At 41.1% G+C, this 20,859-nt stretch overlaps 1 pseudogene; it reads right to left on the reverse strand.

Annotated features, from left to right (window-relative positions):
* Positions 1-4,465: 4,465 nt before the first annotated feature.
* On the reverse strand, positions 4,466-9,169 carry LOC150003073 (ubiquitin carboxyl-terminal hydrolase 28-like; annotated as a pseudogene).
* Positions 9,170-20,859: the final 11,690 nt, after the last annotated feature.

Below are 20,859 nucleotides of genomic sequence, written 5' to 3' on the forward strand. Positions count from 1 at the left end.
AAAACGAAATCACTTGTCCCAAAATACAACCCAGGCACTAGTTCTGGAACTGAACTCTCCCTGCTAGTCACACATTGAGTACATTTTTGGTGTGGTATGCTTTGAAATGGAAGGGCTTGGAGAAGTCAGAGAACAGAATGAATGTGTGATGAATGGTAGAGGGTCACTGAGGCACATTTTGCTCATGTCCTCCTTTGGCCAGGCTTGGCCATTTTCAGAAATCCAATAGACCAGGAAACACTCCCCCAGCAACAAGGAACTTCCCTTCTCAGGTGGAATGGACCAGCTGGCATTTCTGTTAGAGATCACAGACTATCTGCTAAATGTTCTCCTGACCAACAAGGGGCACATTCTGTAAGTTCTGGATATGAGCTCATTACAATAAACAGGGGGCTGATGTTCAAGAATATTAATCATAGAAGTAATAACAGTAGTCTGAACAATAGCAATTAGTTGTAAAGCATCTTCTGGTACTAAGCACAATAAAGCAGACTATCTTAAACATTACAGTGTGCTTTGGGGTTACATGAAGTTGTAACTGAACAATTAGTGAGGTCCTACTGTTTGCTGCCAATAGGCCCAAAACTCTGGAGACAAGTTTGGTGAAAAGGAATCTTTTACTCATAGGCTATACAGTTTGAAATAATGACAGGTTTCTGTCTCAAATACTGTTTTTCCTCTAAGACACCAAAAGAAAAATTACCCTGGCACCCTCTGCTACCTAGTTCAAGGTTGTCCAGGAACCTTTCTCTTACCCAAAGTCACTGTCCTTTGATAAATGTAGGTGGCTTAGCTGGTTTCCATTTGCTGTCTGGCTTCAGGAATCCTTCAGAGTCTGTGTATCCAATGGTTCTACTTGCAGTGCACTGTCCTCTTCCTCTGGCCACTACCCTCTTGTGCATCTGTGTGTATGGTCAGGCAGGACCCATGCAGCACAGCTCCAATTGTCAGTGCTGATGTGGCTTCCCTTGTGTGGAAGGGGCATGGGTCTTGCTGTCTAGCTGTGCCACTTCCCTGTACCCACTGGCCAGAGCCTCCTCTCCTTCCCTCTTACTGACCTAATGTTCACTGCACTCCAGCAGTTACTGAATCACTTGAAGAGGGTCACTAGGAATGTTCCAGACCACATAGTCCTAAAGTCCCAGGGCCCAGAAATTCCAGCTCCCAGTGATCTGGGAAGAGGGGAGCACAAAGAGTGCAGTATTTCCATGCACTCCCCTTTTAAAGACTGCCCCCAGAATCTTCCGTGTGCCAGAAATCGCTGTGTTGTTGTCTGGGCTGTCAGGGCAATGTATGCTTGTTTGGCAGTCACAAAGCACTTGCCACTTATGCTCCATACTTTGTGCTTCCCCATCCCTGTAGTCCAGAGGTAAGTCCCCCATTAAAATTCCCCCCTTTAACAGTCTGGACACTTGTAATCTTACAAGGGCAAATGGATAAATGTCTCATTCTTCCATAACTATTTCCTGCTGACCAAGGTGCCTAGTCCTATCTATCACTTTGTCCAGAGGTTCCTAACAAAAGGGGGTCTGGAGTGGAGGAGAGTCTTCACATAAAGGAGAAGGATCTTACAAGGTCCAGGGTCAGTTGGTTGTCCCTGGAAAGCAGCATGCACAACGTCCAAAGAATGGCATATCTGGACAAGTTGGCAACTTTGTTGTATTCTGGAAGCAACAAATTTGGCAAAAGGGTTAGAAGGCACAATTCGAACCATAACAACTAAACCATGACAAAGGTAGGTACTAATTCTACAATGTCCCCAATTAAGAAAAAGTAGCTTCCTTGGAGGAAGGTGGGCAAGGCATGTCACACCTGAGACCCAACTGCCCACTGCACTCAAACTAGGCTGAGGATAATATCCTGAGATTCCCCCTTTTACACTTCTGGACCTGTTCCATCTAAACCATTAAGGCACAAAATGAAACCAATTTGAGAACAAAGCCAATAGATGCCCTATACTTCACTAACTTAAACATCAAGTCTAGGCAAACAAACCATTGAGTCTCCGGAGGTAGTGATGCAGATGGGCTTCTTGAGGGAGGCCTATACCATCTCTAAGTCTGCAAGGCTGTCTTTTGAGAAGATGTCCAGCTGAAAGGCCTTTGCTGGAATGCTATCAAGCAGTGACAATTTGACAGATCCTTTTCATGCCTGTAAATTGAACACCTCTGGTGATATCATTAGGTACTGAAGTAAACCAGTTCAGCTTCTAAATGAAAACACCTGTGAAGACAGTTAGCTGCACTCTTAGAGTCTGATGTCCACAGCCGAGCATTGTGAATTTTCTTGAAACCCAATTCCTCTCCCTGAAATCACCCTCATTTTCAACAACGAGACTGTCAGTTTTCAATTTTGCCTCATCATTTGCATAGAAACAACAAAAGCAACAATCGATGAGACTCATTAAATCTGCTTTGCTAGAACTTACACAAGTAATGTTTAGATTGACCCTCAGTAAACCTTTCAAAAGCAAAGAGAATCCACACACCTGTCATCCAGCTTTGCCACAGTACCTATAGTCCTCAAATCCCTGAGGTTCTTGTCATGTGTTAAGGCTCCTCTTTGCCATCTTTCAGGAAAGCAACCTTTGGTCCTTCCCTGGAAGGACTACCATGAACCACGTAACCAAACTAGGTACCACGCCATTTTTCCAGTGGGCTTTTGTTAGTTTCCAAAGTCAATCTCAGTTTCTTAGGGCTTTCTTGTAAAAATCAAAGCCCAGGCATGCCTCCTTAAGACATGACATTCTTGTCAAGGTATTGGTTATTAAAACCATAATTTGAAACTGGTCTTATTGGCTTCATGCAAAGGAAATTTTATGTCATTACTCACTCATTAAGAATGACAAATACATAGCAAAAAGGAAAATCCTTGTCCTTCCAATATCCACCAAAATTGCATTCCTATGCCTTATATCTTTCACTACTTTACTTCCTAACTTAATGTGAAGTTTTAACCCTTAGAAACCTAATTTCTTTTTAAAACAGAAACAAAACAGAATAAAACTAAAGCAAAGACAGAGTCGCGCGCGCGAGAGAGAGACAGAGAGAGAGAGAGAGAGGTAATTGAAACAAGCCTTAGAATCTTGTCTCCCACCAACTGGTTACACTAACTGGTCACACAGATGACCTTTCCCAGGTCCCAAATGGCAAAAAGTCCCAATGGTAGAGACATTTTCTTGCCTCAGCTGGCTCTAACTGGCATCAGATGACCTTTCTTAGGTCCTAATGGCATGAAGCCCCAAGTAGCAGATATATGTTCCCACCTCAGCCAAATTCTACCCAGCACCAGTGGCACAAAACTCCAATGGTAGATGCATTCTCTCACCTACCAGTATATCCACTGATCTTCTGGCAGAGACATGATCTCTCACCTTAGCCAGAATCTTACTGGCCTAATATGTACAAGGCCACAGTGGTAGAGGCATTCTGTTGTCATGGCTGGACTCTAACTGGCACTCAATGAAATGACCTTTCCTAGGTCCCAATGGCAGAGATATAACCTCCCACCAAACTGACCTCAATGGCACAAGACTCCAATGGAAGAGACAGAGAATCCGCTTACATACAAAATAGCGAAGTTCTTCAAGTACCCAGAAGATCAGAAATCAAGAAACAAAACAAAACCTAAAGCAAAGAATAACTGAACCCAAGCACTGAGGTTTCTTTTCTTTCAAAAAATAAATTTCACACCCTTATATGGTCTCTACAAGCTTCAGATTACTATATGTGCAACTTTCTACACACTTTCTGAAAACTTTATAGACCTTCTTACTTAGGAATAATCATAACTCACTTTTAACAATGAAAAGGATCACATTCAAACTCAGTATCTGGCAGCTCGAAGTCCTCAAATTTACAAACACATTCCCCTACATAAACTTACTTTACCTTTTTTTGGCCACACAAACATTTAAATTTGTTTACCATTTGAATAATGTAGGAACAACCGATAAATATAAGACATGCTTCCATTTCTCAGGCTCAAGTAAGGAGTGGATGGATTGAAAATACTGTTAAGGGACTTACATAAATATACTAATTAATGAAATAAGCCAGGCAATGAAAGAAAAATACCATATGATATCACCTAATACAGGAAACTAATGAACAGTACAAACAAATGAGCAAAATTGAACCAGAGGCATGCAAACAAGGAAGAGACTAACAGTTACCAGCAGGGAGGAGGGGCGGGAGAGAAGGGAAGTAAGTAGAGGAAGGGTTTAGTAAAGGAACTAGTATAAATAACCCATGGACATGTACAATGAGGTGGGGATTGACTGTGGGAGAAGGGGTGGGCTGGGTGGGGGAAACAATGGGGGAAAAAGTGGGACAACTGTAATTGAAAAACAATAAATAAATGAATAATTTAAAAAATATTTATACTAATTCATAAAAATGTAAACTGAAAATCCCCACACTGTCTTTAACTTCATGAAACACAGGATCTTAGGTCCCATTCCTTACTAATAGAGACTGGGATATTTCTCACGGAATGCCTCACTTCAGACTTCTTCCCCACCACTCTTCCCAACATGTATTGTGTTTGCAGTGGCCTGGGAAGTCTGCTCCTTGATAATCACAGCATGCCCAGATGACAAGCAGTGAACCCCATGAGAAGAGGTTACCAAAGACTCTTGTGATATTGAGGAATCCTGTGATGTTGAGTTGGTGGAGGGTCTCATTTAAGGAATCTTGCAAGACTGCTCTTCTTCCCACTCCTCTACTTCCTGTTCAAATATCCAATTATCTTCCTGAATGTAATGCTTAAATTCAGCAGATAAGGCTTCCAATTCTCCTAGTGTATAATCTGATTCACTTGGGGCTGCCTCTGCATTGAAGTGGGGTAGATTGTCATTATGTTACAGAAACAGGGAGTCCAAAAATTCCCAGAGTTTGCGGCTGGAGGATGGGGAGAAGGAAGCAGCTTTCAGAATGCCTCCACACTCCTGAGGCTGGTGGCTGGTGTCTTTCATTATGCAAAATTGCTTGGATGCTTCCAAGGCCTCAGGTGGATGGGAGGAGTCTTGGGCCAGGGGACGGTATGGAAAGCACACAGAGCCTACATGGGGTTCTGTGAATGGTCAGAACTGTTGGCAACACCCATTGCGTCAGAAGACGTAGTCAGGGATATATAGGCAGCTGCAAACACTTTAGGGCGGCACGCTCTGGGGCTGTCTCCCTCGCTGGTGAGTGTTCGCAGGGGTGCTCTGGAGAAGGAGAGGAGATCCACACGGTTTACAGAAAGAAGACAGTTTGCAAGGAGGCTGAGAATCCCGGCGGTTTTGTATTGAGAGCTGAAGGGCACCACAGCACAGAAAGGACCTCCCTAATCAGATTGAATGATTGGCAGCCACTGGTAAAGCTGAACTGTGTTTGGGAAGTAGGAAAACGGTGTTTCTGACCTTCCTAAAACTGGCTAGGTTTGGTAGGGAGGAGGCAAGGATATGTGTAACTATTAAATGAACAATTTTCTTTTCACTCAACTGAAGTATTAAGAGTTGTAATTCTGGCGGCGGTCAATTGGACCCCTAACTAAAGAGCCTGTGGGTTTGTTTTCAATTGGAGCAGCCCAGGGGTTTTGTAACAATTAATGTACATCAGAGAGTAAGAACTAACATTTCTCAAGCCTCCATAGGAACCTCTTTAAAGTTCTTCCCAGGAAGATTCGGTAACATGTCCTTGTACTTCAGCCAGATTTGTCAGAGTTGATTGTAGATATAGGCACAGTAGTGTTTAGCACTTGATTGCGTGCAAGCAAAAAGGCACCTGGCTAAGGAGAGGATCACAGCACATATGCTTAATAGTCTGGGTAGTGCTTGCAATACAATTCTTTAAATTTTGTATATCTTGTTCCGTTTCACTCCTCTGCCTCTGAAGACAGATCTTAACAAAGTTTATCTCCTCATCTGTCACTATTTGAAGAGCTGGGTGTGAAGGCATTTCCATAGAAGACTGGGAAGATGTAAGGGGATTATGCATTGTTGTAGATTTGTGTATGCAATTTTCAGAAAAAAGATACTTTCAACATCCTGAGAAGAGCTTCCTTTACTTATGTCTTTAGAAAGTGGTAATTCTATGGTTGTGTCACTTTGATATGTCAACATGTATGGGAGTGGGAACCAAGCGGGGCCTGAGTTGTACTTCATATACTTTTCCAATTTTTGCTGTAGGACTTTTACTTCCTCCTTCAACTTCCAAATACACTCTCTTATTTCAAAGAAACTCTTTGTTTTTGTACATGCACATGCATATAAATGATCTAGGGAAATTCCAGCTTATTGTATTTTTTTTCTGGCTGACCAAGGGATTGATTGAACTCAAAGCTTGAGAGTTCAAAGGTCACCATTGGAGAGAGTTTTGTAAACCAAAACTTCTGTCCATACTTCACTGAATGATCGGAAGGAAGCAGCTCAATATCACCCTTTGCCATGGCCTCTTCCAAACATTCATCTAAGTTGAGATAACTATTTACCTGAGGGGGATACTGGTCAAAGGTCTCACAGTTACAAAAGGGCTTTCCTTAATGAACCCCTTCAGTGAGGACAGCACCATAGAATAGCTGCACCATTGGATTCTCAGTTTTGTTGCTGGAATTGCTGTTAGCATTAACAACTAGCAGAAATGCATCCTCTAGCCAATCTAGGAGCTTGTGTGTAAATTTACTCACATCTTTTTTAAAAAAATATGTTTTATTGATTATACTGTTACAGTTGTTGCAATTTCCCTTCCCTCTGCTCACCTCCACCAGGTGGGCCCCCTGCCTCCAGTTGTCCCCTCCTTTTAGTCCATGTCCATTGGTTGTGCATACAGTTCTTCTCAACTTCTTCCTGTCTATTCCATTCCCTCCTACTATGCTTCTTAATTCCTGTACTATCTCTCTCCATCTCCCTATCCCCCCTCGTTGACCTCCCCCCAGTATGTTCCCCATATCTATAGTTCTTTTTCCACTCTCATTGCTTATTTAGTTTGCCTTTGTTTCGATTTCCTGGTTGTTGTGATGCAGTTTTCATTTTAATGTTCAGAGTTTTGATCCTCCTTTTTCTAAACCAGTCCCTTTAACATCTCATATAACAGTGGTTTGAATCTAATGAACTCCTTCAGTTTTACTTTGTCCTGGAAACACTTTCTCTGCCCTTCTATCCTGAATGACAGCTTCACTGGGTAGAGTAATCGTGGTTGTAGGTTTTTTATTTTTATTACTTTGAATATTTTTTGCCAGTCTCTTCCTGCCTGCAGGGTCTCCCTTGAGAAGTCAGCTGATAGTCCAATTGGGACCCCTTTGTACATGATTCTTTTCTCCTCTCTTGCTGTTTTTAAGGTTCTCTCTTTATCTTTAATTTTTGACAATTTGATTATAATGTGTCTTGGAGTGGTTCTCCCTGGGTCCAGTTTTTCTGGAACTCTCTGTGCTTCCTGGACCTGTAAGTCTATTTCCTTCCCCAAGATTGGGAAGTTCTGCTTTACTATATTTTCACTTAAATTTTCAATTTCTAGTTCTTCTTCTTTGCCCTCTGGCAATCCTATAATCTGTATGTTAGATCTCTTATAGCTCTCCCAGAGGTTTCTGATCCTCTCCTCGCTTTCCTTACTTTCTGTTTCCTCTTTTTGGACTGGTTGACTGTTTGTTCCTTCCCTATGTTCTGGTTTGTTGATTTGATCTCTGGATTTCATTTCCTCACCACTTGTCTCATATGTGTTTTTGTTTATTTCGGTATGAGTGGCTTTCAGCCCTTCCCGGTCTTGTTCCAAATCTTTTGGTAATTCTGTAAGCCACCTAATAACTATAGCTCTGAACTGAGCCTCGGAAAGGTTTCTTATTTGTCTGTCAGATTCTTCATCTGCTGCCTGGTGAGCTGCGTCACCAGGATTTCTATACTTGTCTGCCTCATTTTGACAGATTTGTGTTTTTCTTTGCTTTCTGGGTAGGCTGTAGGCAGCGGAACCCCCTGTACTCGTCACTACCCAGCGACTGGCAGCGATCCGCAACCTTTTTCGCTGTGCCGTGGCTCTTTGAGTGGGGGCAGGGATTCAGGATGGATTCCTGCCATTATTTTCTGTTGGGAGACCAGGATCCATCCTCCCGTTCTCTGGGCCTCACCGTCCGAGGCAATGGGGCTGCCTTTCCTAGTGTTGGGGTCGCGAGCTGCCTGGGCTCGACTGCAGCCAAGACTGTTCCCCTTGCTGCTGTCCCCACTGCTACTGCAAAAGGTACCGCCCGATTTTGCCCCTCCTACCCATTCGACGAGCACCGCTGGTTTATAACTTTGTACGTTGGGCTTCCGTATAGTTTTATTTTCTGGAATTTCTGGTAATCTTTTGTTTTGAGGTAGTTGTATTCCTTTCTAGTTGTAGAGGGAGACCGAGTATGTCAGTCTAAGCCTCCATCTTGGCCGGAAGTCTGAATTTACTCACATCTTGCTGCTGTTCCTTAGCTGATTGGAATGCTGTTTTTAACAGATCTAGGGCTGCTGAAGGGTCAACAAAGTTTTGATTTGATCCCATCATCAGAGCAAGCAAACATTGGAGCTCTTGCATAAACATGAAATTTATCTTTTCTGTGTGACTTGGACAATTTTCAAATACATTGTGTGGCAGAATGTAGCTAAGGAAGTCTTCAAAGTTCAGGCAATTGAAAGAGAGAATGAATAACAGCACTAAACCAACATGTATTCCCAACATTTTCAGCTCAACTGGTCAACCATCAACTCGCGTCCAGACATTGGTATTGGTGTTTTCTCCTGACTTCACAGTGTTTTTTCTTTGAGCATTTAGTTCCTGTAGCAATTGCTTCATGCATTCTGTTAAGATTTCTTCCACCAGCCTGAACTTTGGCGTAGTTCAGTGGATTCAAAACAATAGCACCATGAAGATTATCTTTGTTTTCATGAATAAGGCCTATGACTTTTGTTAATTTTGTTGTTGTTGGCAGTGCTCATCTCTACCTCAGGTCATTCTGTAACAACAGTGTCTTGTCTGGGCTGCTTAACTCTATTGTTAGTGAGAAAAGTGACTGTCAGAGTGATGTCACCATTACTGATCTTTAAACCTTCATGAAGGAAAGAAGGGTCCTAAATGCCCATGATTTTCCTCAGATGACTTAACAGCATTTTGCAGCTTGAGTTGTGGTGATTAGCTGCTAGAGTTGCATCATCCTGCTGGAGCTCTGCAGCCACGGTGAAGAGCCACCAGCCCAGCGCATCAGGGTAAGGATGTTATTGAAACTTTCCTTCGTCTTACTATCAGTGAGGCCACTTCCCTTCTCTGCACCGTCAAGCAGTTCCAGATCCCAGGTGAAACCTTATTATGCAATGAGATAAACACCTTAATGTAAGGGGTCTCTTCCCATTTGCCTAGTCTTTGGCAATATAGGATCAATTGCATGATGGTACAGTAATTTAGGGAAGCATTTAGGGGCCATTTCCCCCCACAGTCTAAAATATAAAAAGGCCATACACTGTTGCAGTAAAAAATCAGTTCCTCTAAAATATGACTCACTGGTCTTCCTCCAAGGGTCAAAGCTTAACAACTTTTGATGACCTGGATACACAGACCCATAAGTATAAACACCATGAGAACCCAGGCAAAGTGTGAACATAAAAACACAACCAACATAAACTCCATTTTTCTAAACTAGTGTGCAGACGCAAGTTTTTTGCCAATCTATCTCACAAACAGTGATCCTCAAGCAATGACCTCCCCAGAACTTAGCCAGTTCTCACCCAGACCCCAGTTCACAGTTCTAAAACTTAAAAGTGACCCGTCCTCCTTCCCAGAGTCTGTTTCTTTCCCAGACCCATTTTCTTTCCACCTGCCAGATGTGTTTAAGCAGCCAGTGCCCCTAGTGACTGTGCAGAGAAATTCCCAGCAACTGGGATGCCCCACAGTCCCACTCCTTGCGGAGGGATTGACCAGCCAAAAGCAGCTAGGACCCCACATTGGGAGCCACAATTGTAACCAAACAACGAGTGAGTTACTACCGTTTACTGCCCATAGGCAATAACTCTGGAAATGAGTCCTATGGAAAGAAAAAATATATTTTTTATTTAAAATATACACATCAAGTTTCTTGATGGAAACCTCACCAGAAGAGCAGGCAAGCAGCTGGTGCATGACTGCCTTGGTGGTTTCCTTCGACTTTGCACATGGGGGAGGGGCAGGGGGCATGCCACCTGCTGTGCTGCCTCCTGGGACCCACCAGCCCATGCCTCCTCCCCTGGCCACCTCCTTATTACCAGCTTAGTGCCCCAGTACTGTCAGGCCTGGAGCACTGGCGGTGGAGCATAGGGCCTGTCCCCTGGCTGCTCTGAGCTATACCTGACAGGCCTGCACTGGCATGGACCGCAGGCAGGCAGCAGCTGCTATGGTTTCCCAACTGGGGAAGGGGCCCAGGGCTTGCCAGCTAGCCACCCTGTCTGAGCCTGCCACATGAGCCTCCCCACTCCCCCTCCCCCGCACTCTTAGCAGAACCCGCTGCACTCCCAGTCATGCAGGTCCTGGAGCAACTGGAGAGGAGCACTGGAAATCTTTCTTACCAGGCCTGCCAACTCAGGGTCCTCAGCCCCAGCTGCAGACCCACCATTCAGTAGTTGGGGGAGCAAAAGTGTGTAGTGTTTGCAAACACGTCACTTTTTTTCCCTTTTTTTCTTTTTTATTGTTTTTCTATTACAGTTGTCCCATTTTTCCTCTTTGCTCTCCCCTGCTCCACCCACCTCACCCTGTTCCCACAGTTGTCCTCTCCCATTTAGTTGTCCATGTCCATGGGTCATTTATATTAGTTCCTTGACTAGATGCCTCCCCTTCTTTAACTCGTTTTCCCCGTCCCCCTTTGCCTCTGGTCACTGTCAGTCTATTCTTTGTTTACATGACTCTGTTTCTATTTTGCTCTTTCATTTGTTTTGTTTATTTGTTCCCTGTATTAGGTGAGATAATATGTATGATATTTGTATTTTGCCACCTGGGTTATTTCACTTAGCGTAATACTATCAAGGTCCATCCATGCTGTAGTAAAAGGTAGGAGTTCCTTCTCTCTACTATGTAGTATTCCATTCTGTAAATGTACCACAGTTTCTTGATCCACTCCCTTAATAATAGGCACTTAGGCTGTTTCCAGCACTTGGCTATTGTGAATAGTGCTGCTATGAACATAGGGATGCGTAGGTTCTTCTGAAATGGTGTTTCAGGATTTTGGGGGTAAAATCCTAGCAATGCAATTGCTAGGTCAAAAGGCGTTTCCATTTTCAGTTCTTTGAGGAAATTCCATACTGTTTTCCATAGTGGCTGCATTAGTCTGAATTCCTACCAACAGTGCACTAGGTTCCCTTTTCTCCACATCATTGCCTGCACTTGTTGTTTGTTGATTTGTTGATAATGGTCATTCTGACTGGTGTGAAGTGGTATCTCACTGTGGTTTTAATTTGCATCTCTCCGGTGGCTAGTGATGTTGATAATTCTTTCATAAGCCTACTATGGGCTCTCTGTATGTCCTCATTAGAGAAGTGTCTGTTCAGGTCCTCTGCCCATTTTTAATTGGATTATCTGTCTTCTTGGTGTTGAGTTGTATAAGTTCTCCATATATTTTGGAGATCAAACCCTTGTGTAAAGTATCATTGGCAAATATATTCTCCCATACAGTTGGTTCCCTTTTCATCTTGCTGATGTTTCCTTTTGCTGAGCAGAAACTCTTTGGTTTGATGTAGTCCCATTTGTTTATCCTTTCCTTTACTTCCCTTGCCCTAGGAGATATATCTGTGAAAATATTGCTACATGGCATATCTGAAATTTTACTGTCTATGGTGTCACAGCTTACATTTAAATCTTTTATCCATCTTGAGTTTATTCTGGTGTATGATGTTAGTTGGTGGTCTAGTTTCATTTTCTTTGCATGTCCTTGACCAGTTTTCCCAGCACAATCTGTTGAAGAGGTTATTTTCCTCCATTTTATGCTCCTTCTCCCTTTGTCAAATATTAATTGACCATAAAGACCTGGGTTTGTTTCTGGGCTCTCTACTTTGTTCCATTGATCTATATGTCTGTTCTTATGCTAGGATCAGACTATTTTTATTACAGTGGCCTGGTAGTATAGTTTGATATCAAGCATTGTGTTCTTCTTTCTCAGGATTACTGAGACTATTCGAGGTCTTTTTCGGTTCCATGTAAATTTGTAAAGTATTTGTTCTAGGTCTGTGAAATACATGCCATTTATATTTTAACAGGAATTGCATTGAATCTATAAATTGCTTTGGGTAGTATGGACATTTTAGTGATGTTGATTCTTTCCATCCATGAACACGGTATATGCTTCCGTTTATTTGTATCTTCCTTAATTTCTTTCTTCAGTTTTCCACAGCTTTCCTAGTGGAGGTACCTTACCTACTTTGTTAAGTTTATTCCCAGGTACTTTATTTTTCTTGTTGTTATAATAAATGGGATTTTTTCTACTTTCTATCTCTCATATTTTATTGTTGGTGTACAGAACTGCCTTCAATTTGGAATATTGACTTTGTACCCTGTAATTTTGCAAAATTAATTTATTAGGTCAAGTAGATTTTTGATGGAGTCTATAGTGTTTTCTATGTACGTTCATGTCAACTACAAATAATGACAGTTTCATTTCCTTTTTTCTAACTTGGATGTCTTTTATTTCTTTTTTTTTTGTCTGATCACTGTAGCTAGAACTTTCAAAACTATTGAATAAGAGTGGAGAGAGTGGACATTCCTGTCTTGTTCCTGATCTTAAGAAGAACACTTTCAGTTATTGCCCATTGAGTATGATGTTGCCTGCAGGTTTCTCGTATATGGCCTTTATTATGTTGAGGTATGCTACCTCTATTCCCACTTTGCTGAGTTTTTTTAATCATAAATGGGTGTTGTACTTTATCAAATGCTTTATCAGCATCTATTGATATGATCATGTGGTTTTTGTCTTTCATTTTGTTTATGTGCTGTATTACATTTATTAATTTGCAAATGTTAAACCATCTTTGCATCCTGGGATGAATCCTATTTGATCGTCGTGTATGATCTTTTTAATGAGTTGCTGGATCCAGTTTGCCAATATTTTGTTGAGGATTTTAGCATTTATGTTCATCAGCGATATTGGCTTGTAGTTTTCCTTCTTTGTTGTGTCTAGATCTGGTTTTGGAATTAGGATAATACGGACCTCATAGAAATAATTTGGAAGCCTTCTCTCCTCTTGAATTTTCTGGAATATTTTGAAAAGGATAGGAGCTAGTTTTTCCCTAAATGTTTAATAATATTCTCCCGTGAAGCCCGGGGCTTTTGTGTGCCAGGAGGTTTTTGATTACTGCTTGAATTTCACTAGTTGTTATCAATCTATTCAGGCTTTCTACTTCTTCTTGAATCGGTGTTGGAAGACTATATGTTTCCAAAAGTTTGTCCATTTCTGCCAGGTTGTCAAATTTCTTGTCAGACAATTGTTTGTAGTAATTTCTTAAAAACCTTTGTATTTCTGTCTTATCAGTTGTAATCTCTCCTCTTTCATTTTTGATTTTATTTATTGGGGTCCTCTCTCTTTTCTTTCTTGATTAGTCTAGTAAAGGCTTGCCAATTTTGTTCATGTCTTCAAAGATCCAGCCTCTAATCTTGTTAATCTTTAGAACTGTTTGTTTAGTTTATATGCCATTTGATTCTGCTCTGATCTTGATTTCCTTCCTTCTACTCGCTCTGGGATTTGTTTGTTGTTGTTCCTCTAGTTCCTGTAGCTGTAAGGTTAGGTTGTTTATTTGAGATTCTTCTAACATTTTTATGTAGGCGTGTATTGCTATGAACTTCCCTCTCAGGACTGCTTTCATTGTTCCATAGGTTTTCGGCTGTTGTGTGTTCATTGTCATTTGTTTCCAGGAACTTTTTGATTTCTTCCCTGATGTCACTATTAACCCATTCATAATTTAGTATCATGTTATTCCTTCTCCATTAATTTTAATGTTTTTAAGTTTTTTCCTTGTGGTTGTTTTCCAGTTTCAAGCCATCAAGGTCTGAGAAGACACTTGATGTAATTTCAAATTTCTTGAATTTTTTGAGGCTTGTTTTCTGTCCTACCATGTGATGTATCTTTGAAAATATTCCATGTGCATTTGAAAAGAATGTATATTTTGTTTCTTTGGGGTGAAAGTTTCTGTGTATATCAATAAAATCCATTTGATCTAGAGTGTTGTTTAATGTCTCAATACCCTTGGTGTTTCTTTGTTTGGAAGGTCTGTCCATTGTTGACAATGGTGTGTTAAAATCCCATACTATAAGTGTGTTGCTGTTCATATTCTTCCTGAAGTCCTTCAAGATTTTCCCTATATATTTGGGTGCTCCCATGGTGGGTGCATATATGTTTATAAAAGATGTATCCTCTTGTTGGATTGTTCCCTTAAGTATTATGGACTGCTCTTCTTGTCTTTTTTATGGCTTTTGTTGTGATATCTATTTTGTCTGATGTAAGTATTGCTACCCCCCCTTTTTTTTGAAGTCCATTTGCTTGAAATACTTCTTTCCATCTCCTCACTTTCAGTCTGTGTAGGTCTTCTGTTCTGAGATAGGTCTCTTGTAGATGGCATATATGTGGGTCATGTTTTCTTATCCACTCAGCTACCCTATGTCTTTTTATTGGAGTATTTAATCTATTTACATTTCACGTTATTCTTGATAGGTACTTATTCATTGTGATTTTTCCCCTTTGTAGCTATGCTCTTCTTTCTCTCTCTTTTTCTTCATCTTCTTAAAACAGGCCCTGTAGCATCTCTTGTAATGCTTATTTGGTGGAAATGTATTCTTTTAGTTTTTTTTTTACCTGGGAAACTCCGTATTTCACCTTTCATTTTGAATGACACCCTTGCTGGATAGAGTAGTCTTCGTTGTAAGCCTTCATTTTTCATTGCTTAAGGTATTTTTTGCCATTTCTTTCAGGCTTGTAGTGTTTCTGTTGAGAAATCTGCTGATAGCCTTATTGGAGCTTTCTTGTATTTTTTTTTGCTGTTTCTCTCTTGCTGCCTTTAGGATTCTCTCTTTGTCTTTAAATGTGGCCATTTTAATTATGGTGTGTCTTGGAGTGGGCCTCTTTGGGTTCATCTTCATTGGGACACTCTGTGGTTCTTGGACTTGTATGACTTTTTCTTTCCTCAAATCACAGAAGTTTTCTGTCATTACTTTTTCAAACAGGTTTTCTATCCCCTGTTCTCCTTCTGGTATCCCTATGATATGAATATTATTATATTTCATGTTATCCTGCAGCTTTCTTAAATCCTCTTCATTCTTTTCAGTCTTTTTTTTGTTTTGTTGCACTCTCTGGGATTTCTTTTCAACATTGTCCTCTACCTTGCTGATTCGATCCTCTGCTTCATCTGGCCTGCTTTTTATTCCTTCTACTGTGTTCTTCAGTTCAGAAATTGTATATTTCATCTCCTCCTGGCTCTTATTGATAGTTTCCATGTCCTTTTTCATGCTGGTGTAGGTCAAAGAGCTCCCCGGAGTTCTTTGTATTTTCTCTGGAGTTCTTTGTAGTAGTCCTTGGAGTTCTCTGTAATGCTCCTAGACTTTGTTGTAGTTTTCTCTGAGTTTGTTGAGTTCATTGAGCTACCTTATAACCATTCTTTTGAATTCCATCTCTGACAGTTTGCTTGCCTTTGTTTCATTTAGTACTCTTTGTGGAAATTCCTCCTTTCCTTTTGTTGGAGAATTGTTTCTTTTTCTCCCCATTATAGGTGACTCTTCTTGTTTGCTTTTGTTTCTTTTATCAGTCTGCTTTGATTTCCTGCCTTCATGGTATGACCTTTTTTACTAGAGAGTGTGGGATTCAATGGTGCAGTCTCTTTGTTCTCTTGAGCTTCATGCTCTTGGGATGCCCTTTATACCCTTTATTTAAGCTGTCTTGCTGTATTTCAGTTTTAGTTGTTGTTGTGTCGCTCTTCAGTGAGACCTCTCCTCTGGCTAGCTGATTGAGAGTCATTCTGCCCACCATGTCTTGAATTCTTTTGTGGAGGTGCTGTTAAAACATAAACACATAACTCAGGCAAGAAACCCGCACCATCAAAAATATCCCCCACCTGCAATCACACTATCAACAGCAAATTAGCCAATATTAATATAGATGTTAAGAGGTTAAGACTCTTATACTAAAAGAAAAATAGATTAGTTGACTAACTGAAAGAAAATAATTTTTTAAAAAATTATTTATTTATTTGTTTGTTTTATTTATTTTATTTTTAGAGAAAATAGAAAGGAGAAATGGAGGGAGAGAAATATCACTGTGTGGTTGCCTCTCACTTGAGCCCCCAGCTGGGGACCTGATGTGCAACCTAGTTATGTGCCCTGACTGGGAATCGAACCAGCGACACTTGGCTCGCAGACCGATGCTCAACCCATTGAGCCACAGCATCCAGGTTAAGAAAATGATTTTTGAGAGCAGAGGTGGAAGATCAACAATAGTAGTGAGTCTTTACTCACATTGCTACAAGGCAATGTGATACAGTAAGTAAAATTTACATTGTATATTAAAAAGGGAGAGAAAAAGGCAGAATGAAGTAAGAGAGGGGAAGCATATAGTATTAGACTTAAACAGAAGTTATAAAATATATATTTAGTGTGAGAGTGAATGTACACAAAACAAAAATATTAAAAAAGAAGAATAAGAGGAAGATAAAGTAGGAAATAAATTTAGAGAAAAATTTTCTCTCCAGTACTATGGACAACCTTTGGGCTATGACTGATATAGGTGGGATGGGCATAAGAAGGAAAAGAGAAAGAAAAAAAGTTTAAGAAATGTCTAAAGGAAATGGAAATGAATTTGAGGTGATAGAGGGGGTAGGAATACTAAGAATGAGGAATGAAAACCAGACTAAGAGAGAAAAAAGAATTCAAATTTAAGCTGTAAGAAGGGAACAGCTGGAGGAAGATAACAATGGAAAAGGAGAGAGGAATGATAGGATTTGATATTTGAAATACTGAAAGAGTGAATATCTATGAATAAAATTGCAGTAATGCCACAGCTACCACTGTATCACAACCAATGTGCAAATATTGATCAAGGTGGAGAGAGAATAAGTGTATTTTATGAATGGGAAAAAGAATGTGAGATGAGTAATGACAAGAAACATGGTTTTGAGAGGCTGTAAAGGGGAAAATTAGTATGAGTGTGGAATGGATATTAGTCAAAGTAAGAGAGAAGATAGAATTTAAAACAAAGGTAAGAAGAGAAGATCAGATGTTAAAGTGGAGTAATAGAAGGGAGAAGCAAATGTGATATTTGAAATAAACTATAATATAACAACTAGTGACATAAAATACATAAACTGGGAGGATAAGAAAATAACTCATGAAGAAGACTGTGGTAGAATTCATCCCAGTAATATCTGGTTTTTGCCACTTTCTTCTCTTTCTGGATCCTCCCCTGGCCAAACTCCCATGGATTTCATATCTTCTTTTCTGACTGGCTTTCTATAAGGCTGTCTAGTTGAATGCTGAGGCTGCTGTTCTTTCATTCAAAGATCTGCTAACCTCTCCCCTTACTGCCATTGTCCACTGTGAGCCACACTGGGTTGGGTACCTCCACTGGTCCTGTGGTACCCTCTAGCCCTCTTCATTTTTGTTTAGTAGCACTGCTATGCTTGCAAGCTGGTGTGTGTGCCCATAGTCCTTGCCAAGCCTTGGGTCTTGCTTCAGCTCTTCTTCCAAAAAAGTCTCCGCATGGCTTTTAAACTGCAGCACCAGCCTGTGTTTTTTGTTTAGCAGAGTCGTTGTGCCTGCACACAGGCTTACAAACCTGGGGGTCCCTACCAAGTCTCGGTCCCACCTCAACTTTTATTATAAAATAGTCTCAGTTTGTCCCCCATGCTTCAGCACCAGACCCTGTGGGCCCCAGTCTCTGTGCTCTCCCTACCTCTAAAATACACAGTCTCTCTGTCAGGGATGGCCTCTGTCTTCCCACTCTTCCAACTGTTTAATCAAACCTTCTCCCTGAATTTCTCCCAGACATCACTGGAAAGGGCACCTATGGCTGGAGCTCAGTTTCCATGCCTCCATACCTCCCTGGCTTTCTCTCTTCATCCCAGTAGATCATGACTAATGAGTCAGTCCCTGCCTGACATTATGCAGTGATGCCAGAGGCACTGGGCTGGGAAGCCCGGCAATTCCACTTAGAAAGTGTGGGCCATGGTTTTTGCCCTATACCATGCTGTTCCCACACTCACATCCCTGTTTGCCCTCTCTGAAGACTGCTCTCACAAACTCTCTGCTCAGTGTTTGTACTCCAAGTCCATTCCATGATAGGAGCAAGCAGACAAGGCTGCTACTTACTCCACCTCCATCTTTCCCCCCTCACACACTCTGCTTTTAAAGATCCCCCCATAATTCCCCTGTGGTGGAAGTAGTTGGGAGGGTATGTCCCTCCCATCCAATTACCTCTCTAGGTGCCTCTTTTTGCTGTCATGCTCGCATCATTCCATTTGTCTGGATGACCCATGTATGCACTGTCTTCGGTGCTTCTACATACCTCCCATATCCTGGGGGAATCCCCTCCACCATTACATTAGGACAAGATATAACTCATATATGCTTCCTTTTTATAATTCAGGCTCAGATTAATTCCTTAGCAGCTATAGTTCTTCAAAACTATCTGCCTCATGCTCCAGGAAAAATACTGTTTTTGAATCAACAAAATGGGCCAAGCACAAAATCACATCTGTGACTTTTCAGACAAGGCCAGACAACTCCATGCCCAAGCTGAGCAGGGGTGGGATTCTTGGTTCAGCTTCCAGTCATGAAAATCTTGGATACTGCCCCACCTAGATCCACTGGATTTCATACTTCTACTCCTTTTTAGACATTGTATTTTTAATACCCTTGTCTGTGTCTTCCAGGCTAACAACAAGTTGCCTGCAAGCATACCTCCTAACCCCTTGGTTCAGGCTGCTGATATGTTCCATACAAAACCCTAACCTTTACCTGCTCATAGAAGGAACAAGTGACACTGTCCCAAAACCAGCTTTATGGCCCTAATCATCCTGAAGTAGATATGGAAAACTGAACTTCAACCTTTAGCACCCCAAAAAGTATTTGAATGGTGTCACTTAAGTGGGGAATGTTAGGTAGACTAGATAGTAAACCAAGGCAGGAAGGGGGTGGGAAGACATGTTTTATCAATTAATTCAGCAATTCCAAGACCAGTCTGATAAGATTGCTGGATGTTCTGAACATCATAAGCAAAGATAGCACAGGAGGGGGTGAATCATTGAGACCCTGCTGGGACAAGTAGTCTCTGTGCTGGGAAAGGGAGCCTCTGTAGCAATTTCGCTAAGACAGAAAGCTTTCACTAGCTGAGAAAGAAAGCCTTTGTGACTATATTGAACTTAAGGTCTAGAAGAGGAAGAAGGAAGGGTACCTAGAAGCTAGCTAAAGTATATAACCCTGAACCCCAAATAGTCGGGGCACTCAGATTAGCTTTTTGCTCAAGTATATAAATAAATTTACTATTTCACTTCCACTATACATGTTGTCTCTTGCTTGAATTTCTCTCTTGCGAGTGAAAGAAGAACCAAGAAGGGTAGCCCCTGACTTAGGCCTCCCCAGTAACACAAAGAGTGGTGTTACTAGGTGCTCCCCATTTAAAGGCTCCCCCAGAATTCCCTGCATGTGGGAAATAACTGCAGCCTCACTCTGGTTGTCAGGGCAACACAGGCTAGTTCGAAGCTTCTCCACAGCTGCCACTCATGCACTGTCCTTGAAACTTCCTCACCACTTCCCCACCACTCCGCTATTTCTGAGGGGGAGGGATTCCCCATTAAAAACTGACTTCAGGCAACCTCAAACTCATATGGATGGTAGAAAATATTGTCACAGAAGTTTCGTTGTGTTGGCAGGTTTTGTGACATTTCCATCCCAGACTTAAGAAAAATGAAGTGCAGAGAAATTATGTGATTTTTGCTAAGATTCTAAGGCTGCACTTTAAGGAAAATAAGAAGTATTCCCACTTTCTTCTATCCTAACTCAACACTCTCAACGTTGCACTCTTATGCATTGTTTTTATCAAAGAGAACACTTTTGTTTTGTGTTTCATTGAGACTGCAGAAACATCAAGGGTTATGACTGACATTAGGTTGGAGTTTTAATAATCCGAATCCCTGACTGCACAGATATGCCTCATACTGAATAGCTTTCTGTCTGAGGGTCCTTTTCTGTCTTCACTGGGCAAAGCTTGTATATAGCAACACCAAATATCTTAAGCCAGAAGTCAAAATATTTCTTTTCTGTCACTTTAAAAACATTCATGGCCCCTACCCTGTAGGAGGTTGTATTCTGGAGGAATTACAAAGTTTGTGGTTAAGATTTATAGACTATGCACCAAATTTACCAGCTCCATCCATCCATCTATCCACCCACCATTTAGTCCTTAATCCACCTATTTATTGTTACTTTCACTATAGGGCAACTTAAAAACAAACAAATCACATATAAATTAGGATAAGCTTGGTTGTGCTACAGAAATTCCTGATTAGTGAATTTAAACAGGAAAAGTTAGTTTTTAAATGTGTATTACATATTTATCACAGGTGTCTCTGGTGGGAACTCTACTTACTTTGGGATACAGGCTGATGGAATAACTCCTACCTAGTCACTGTAGCAGAGGAAGGAGGAGTTCTGAAGGCACTTAAATTCTCTAGTATGCAGACTAGGAAGGTCAGTTTTTTTCTTGAGTCTTGAAGGTGAAAGCGTCCAATGTTTTCTAAATAGTGTTGCTGGCCACAGATTTTTTTTTTTTTTGATCTGTATACAGATAGTTTCCAGTCACCAGGTGATGTGACAATTGTTCATGTTGGTCAAAACAGGTTGTCCTTTGGTTATTGTGAAGTTAGTGTGA

Source organism: Furipterus horrens, unplaced genomic scaffold (genome assembly GCF_987537825.1).
Source record: "Furipterus horrens unplaced genomic scaffold, mFurHor1.1.pri manual_scaffold_8, whole genome shotgun sequence".
Lineage (NCBI taxonomy): Eukaryota > Metazoa > Chordata > Mammalia > Chiroptera > Furipteridae > Furipterus > Furipterus horrens.